Raw genomic sequence first — 6,000 nt, 5'->3', positions numbered from 1 at the left:
GCCCTCACTCTCCATCCTGCCCTCACTCTCCATCCTGCCCTCACTCTCCATCCTGCCCTCACTCTCCATCCTGCCCTCTCTCTCCCTCCTGCCCTCTCTCTCCCCTGCCCTCACTCTCCCTCCCTCTCCCTCCCCCTCTGTCATCTCACTGTGTGTGTGTCTGTCTGTCTGTGTCAGCCTTCAGCTTCCTCAGCGCACACACCCAGACAGCCGCACCAAAGTACTTAGCAGGTCTTTAAAAGACCATTTACATGTTATTGAGGCTTTGTTGTAGCGCCCCTGCATCTCCACTCTGACCATCACCTCTCGCCCGGCCCCACAGAGCAGAGGCTTTGTCGTATTTCACCTCTTAGCGCCACCTAAAAGGTTAGGTTAATCTCAATATGTGAACCATGATTAGTGAGAACAATAAATAGATCTTAGAGCACTCACCCAGCCCCCTCTAAACATAGTGGTGTAACACAGGCCCCCACAGGCCCCGTGGTGCTGCGGCCCGCAAGCTGCAGGGGGCCCACTCAGCACAATACTCTGGCCTGCGAGCTCTGGTGTGCACACAACATAAAAGAAAATAGCTACTAGCTTTTTTTAAACATACTTTTATTGGTTTTATTCAGGTTATCATTACAATCGAGCATAGCATTATTATAGGTTTCAGGAATCATCAACATAATACACAGTACACAGTTGGTCTTCCAATCTTACATTCAGTGACATATGACTTTTCCATTGTACTTGCTATAGTCAAACAGTTTATGTATGTATTTTATGTATGTATTTGGTGTATTTCAATGTAGCTTTCCAATATAGGATGGCTGTTTTGAGCAACAAGGGTATTTTAGAGACAGGCAAAAGCAGTCTGTGCTTGCTCCCATACCCCCTGGCTGTGCTTGCTTCCCCGCCCCCTGGCTGTGCTTGCTTCCCCGCCCCCTGGCTGTGCTTGCTTCCCCGCCCCCTGGCTGTGCTTGCTTCCCCGCCCCTGCATTATTATAGGTTTCAGGAATCATCAACATAATACACAGTACACAGTTGGTCTTCCAATCTTACATTCAGTGACATATGACTTTTCCATTGTACTTGCTATAGTCAAACAGTTTATGTATGTATTTTATGTATGTATTTGGTGTATTTCAATGTAGCTTTCCAATATAGGATGGCTGTTTTGAGCAACAAGGGTATTTTAGAGACAGGCAAAAGCAGTCTGTGCTTGCTCCCATACCCCCTGGCTGTGCTTGCTTCCCCGCCCTCTGGCTGTGCTTGCTTCCCCGCCCCCTGGCTGTGCTTGCTTCCCCGCCCGCTGGCTGTGCTTGCTTCCCCGCCCCCTGGCTGTGCTTGCTTCCCCGCCCCCTGGCTGTGCTTGCTTCCCCGCCCCCTGGCTGTGCTTGCTTCCCCGCCCCCTGGCTGTGCTTGCTTCCCCGCCCCCTGGCTGTGCTTGCTTCCCCGCCCCCTGGCTGTGCTTGCTTCCCCGCCCCCTGGCTGTGCTTGCTCCCCCGTGTGTGTGTGTGTGTGTGTGTGTATGTGGCTCTGGGTATGTGTGTGTGTGTGGCTCTGGGTATGTGTGTGTGTGTGGCTCTGGGTATGTGTGTGTGTGTGTGGCTCTGGGTATGTGTGTGTGTGTGGCTCTGGGTATGTGTGTGTGTGTGGCTCTGGGTATGTGTGTGTGTGTGTGTGGCTCTGAGTGTGTGTGTAAATGCAATAGGTCATGCATTTGCGAGCGATTAACCTATTGGCATTGCAAATGACAATGCCATTTATTTAACGAGTAAGCTATTGGCGGTGTAAATGACAATGACGTTAATTGAAGATTAAAAAAATAAAAAAAATGTCATGATCAATGCCAATAGCTCTACCTTTAATAATGCTGAGACCATTGCATTGTAAATGCTTGTTTAAATCTGTGAGAAAGACATACTTAGAACGCCGTGTTTATTTCATTTTCATTTACATCATGTGTTTAAATCGTTGGTATCATTCATGAGTGGTTCTGCAAGGATGCACGACAACTAAATGTCCAAATAACCTTGGGGATTGTTGATCTTGCTGGAGAGCGTTCTTTTTTTGGTTTGTAGTATTTAAATGCAATAGAACTGTAGTTAACGTGGATAGCTCAGTGGGTTACTGCCTTTGTCACAGAGATCCTTTGATACATAGGACAGTGTGATCAAAGACGTGTATACAAACCAGAATGGTATAATTAGATTTTTTTTTGTATTGCTAGTTAGTTCGAATTTTCCCAGTATTTCATTATTCTAATGTTGCAATACAGAGTTTGGGCAGATATTTCTAATCAGTACAGCCAACCACTGGGGTATGCTTTAAATCCTGTGTTTGTGGTTCTCCAGACCCAACCCTCTTAATACATATTGCCCAGCAGCACGGATGAGATGTGATTCCTACACCTGGTAATCTTCATTAGCTTATGTGACATTCCCTATAGGCTGATTTGGATACTTTTATGAATCATTGTGTCTGCATAATGTGTGTGTGATGTACAGTACTGTGATACCCTACACTACGAGTAGCGCTATACAAGAAATAAAATGCATATGAGAGAGGGGCTATGGAGTGATGATGGGCTCTGTTGGAGGGTGGCAATGAGGGAATCCGAGGGGGCATCATGAGGGGTGGAGATACGGAGAGATGGAAGGCACTGGTGGAGGTTGTTTGTGAGGGAGTCTGAAGAGGTCATGGGGGAGGGGCTTTGGAGTGATGAGAGGGACTGGTAGAGGGTGGTAGGAAGGGATTCTGAGGAGGAGGTCATAAGGGGGAGCTGCTTTGGAGTGATGAGGGGCACTGGTGGAGGGGTAGGAAGGGAGTCTGAGGAGGAGATCATGAGGGGGTGTTGCTTGGAGTGATGATGGGCACTGGTGGAGGGTGGTAGGGAGGGACTCTGAGGAGGCGGTCATGAGGGGGGTTGCTTTTGAGGGATGGGCACTGGTGGAGGGTGGTAGGGAGGGAGTCTGAGGAGGAGGGCATGAGGGGCACTGGTGGAGGGTGGTAGGGAGGGAGTCTGAGGAGGCGGTCATGAGGGGATTGCTTTGGAGTGATGGGCACTGGTGGAGGGTGGTAGGTAAGGAGTCTGAGGAGGAGGTCATGAGGCAGAGGGGCTTTAAAGTGATGAGGGGCACTGGTGAAGGGTGGTAAGGAGGGAGTCTGAGGAGGAGGTCATGAGGGGAAGAGGCTACGGAGAGATGAAGGCCAGTGTTGGAGGATGGCAATGAGGGAATCCGAGGAGGGGGAGGTCATGGGGAGGAGCTACGGAGAGATGAGGGGCACTGGTGGAGGGTGGTAGTGGGGGAGTCTGGGAGGAGGTCATGAGGGGCACTGGTGGAGGGTGGTAGTGGGGGAGTCTGAGGAGGCGGTCATGAGGGGGTTGCTTTGGAGTGATGGGCACTGGTGGAGGGTGGTAGCGAGGGAGTCTGAGGAGGAGGTCATGACGCAGAGGAGCTTTGGAGTGATGAGGGGCACTGGTGAAGGGTGGTAGGGAGGGAGTCTGAGGAGGAGGTAATGGAGAGGGGCTATGGAGCGCTGAGGGCCACTGGTGGAGGGTGGTAGGGAGGGAGTCTGAGGAGGAGGTCATGAGGGGAAGAGGCTACGGAGAGATGAAGGCCAGTGTTGGAGGATGACAATGAGGGAATCCTAGGATGGGGAGGTCATGGGGAGGAGCTACGGAGAGATGAGGGGCACTGGTGGAGGGTGGTAGTGGGGGAGTCTGGGAGGAGGGTGGCAAAGAGGGAATCCGATGAGGTCATGGGGGAGGTGCTTTGGAGCGATGAGGGACACTGGTGGAGGGTGGCAGTGAGGGACTCAGGAGAAGGTCAATGGGGGGAGGGGTTATGGAGCGATGAGGGGCACTGGTGGAGGGTATTTGTGTGGGAGTCTGAGGAGGTGGTCATGGGGAGGGGCTTTGGAGTGATGAGGGACACTGGTGGGGGGCAGGTAGGGAGGGAGTCTGATGAGGAGGTCATGACTGAAAGGGGCTAAGGAGAGATGAAGTGCACTGTTGGAGGGTGGTAGTAAAGTTATCTATCGAGTAAGAGGTCAGTGGTGGGACACCAATAAATACTTTTGCACCGGCGCTATAATAGACCCTGTAATGTTTTTGCTTATTTAATTAGCAGTTGGGTCATTAGGGCCACTGTGTAACATATTTTAAAGTGTGTGCTAATTATATTTACTCTTATATTCAGGGTTTTCAGTTTGAAGGTGATTTTACAAATCTTTTTAGTGGGATTATGGAGAATGAAACTAGGTGGTGCCTGATATGGGGCTTGGGACCAAGGTTAGCTGTGAGTTAAGGTGCACGGTAGAGAGATTGTAGAAAATTGATGATCAGGCCTGGAAGGGAGTGTACTGCAGAGTCTGGGGTCAGATGGAGGTAATAATGAAGAGAGATTCTCTCTGAAGGCTGGCAACGAGGCAGGCTGACTAGTGTTACTTGCCTGATACTCCCACCTCAGAAACCTCCTCTGCCCATCAAAAGGACCTTACATGGGGATCAAAACACTTTTTGAGAGTGTTAACGATTAGAAAGAGATTTGGAAAATAATGGAGGGCCCTGAATCTACTGTTATCCCCTTCTATCACACGCAGGAGTACAGTTGTTTCTATTTGTAGGCTACCTCCAGAAGCGACACATTGAGCCCGTAGTGGCCCACCCAAATGCGCCCTTGGCCCACCCAAACAAAAATTCCTGGAGCCGGGCCTGATCTACCTAGATGCGTCACTTTTTAAATACGGCGCAACAAGGCGCATTTTGTACGCCGCTGGTGCGTCACAAAAAGTGACGCACCGGCGGCGCAAAACTGACGCAAGGCCTCATAAATGAGGCCCCTTGTTTTTAGTTTCTTTTCGTTTTAGCCAGTTTCCAGAATGTGCACAATTCCTGGGCAATCAAAGTCGTCTACCTTCTCATTCTGAATAATCAGATATTCTCTATTAGCTTTGATCATTCTTCCATTACGCGTCTTTTCATAGTTTATATGTCATTTCAGTAATGCAGTGTTAAAAAGAAGAGCAGGAAACACAAAACTGATGTTATATATGTATACCTTATGGTGGACATGGTGGATTGCAAATAAAGGAATATTTTAAGGCAGTGAGAGGGCATCAACGACTTTGTGTAGGACGCTGGCTCTCTGTATAGTACATTTAAATGAAGTTCACTGTGCAGAGTCTAGTCAGACCCAGATTTGTATACAGAGTTAAATGTAGATTAAAGTGACACTCTTTGTAGTAGTGTGGGCGAGCAGTTAAGCTTACCAGGGGTAGTGCTAAGCATGTGTTGTACTCACAGAGGCTATAAAAGAGACGCAATCAATCAATCAGAGTACTTGTAAAGCGCGCTACTTACCCGTGAGGGTCCCAAGGCGCTGAGGGGAGGGGGATTGCTGCTACTGCTCGAGGAGTCTTCTGAAGGCGAGTAGGTCTTGGGTCTGCCTTTTGTGAGTAGGGAGGGTGTTCCAGGTCTTGGCGGCAAGGTAGGAGAAGGATCTGCCGCCGGACGTCGTTCGTTGGATGCGGGGGACAGCGGCGAGGGCAAGGCTGGCGGAGCGGAGCTGGGGGGTGGGGGTGTGGAAGCTGAGTCTGCTGTTCAGGTAGGCTGGTCCGGCATTGTGGAGTGCTTTGTGTACGTGGGTGAGGAGCTTGAAGGGTATCTTCTTGTCGAAGGGGAGCCAGTGTAGGTCTCTCTGGTGGGGGGTGATGTGGCTGCGGCAGGGGACATTGACGATCAGTCGGGCGGAGGCGTTTTGGATGTGTTGTAGTCGTCGTAGATGTTTGGCTGGGATTACTGCGTAGAGTGCGTTACCGTAGTCCAGTCTGCTGCTGACGAGGGCATGTGTCACCGTTCTTCTTGTTTCGGTCGAGATCCACTTGTAGATCTTGCGGAGCATGTAGAGGGTGTTGTAGCAGGAGGAGGAGACGGCGTTGACCTGCTTGGACATGGAGAGGGAGGAGTCGAGGATGAATCCTAGATTGCGTGCATGGTCGGTGGGTGTTGGT

The sequence above is a fragment of the Lissotriton vulgaris genome, chromosome 7, assembly GCF_964263255.1.
Source record: "Lissotriton vulgaris chromosome 7, aLisVul1.2, whole genome shotgun sequence".
In the NCBI taxonomy this organism is placed as follows: Eukaryota; Metazoa; Chordata; class Amphibia; order Caudata; family Salamandridae; genus Lissotriton; species Lissotriton vulgaris.
Note: the sequence above shows the minus strand (reverse complement) of the source record.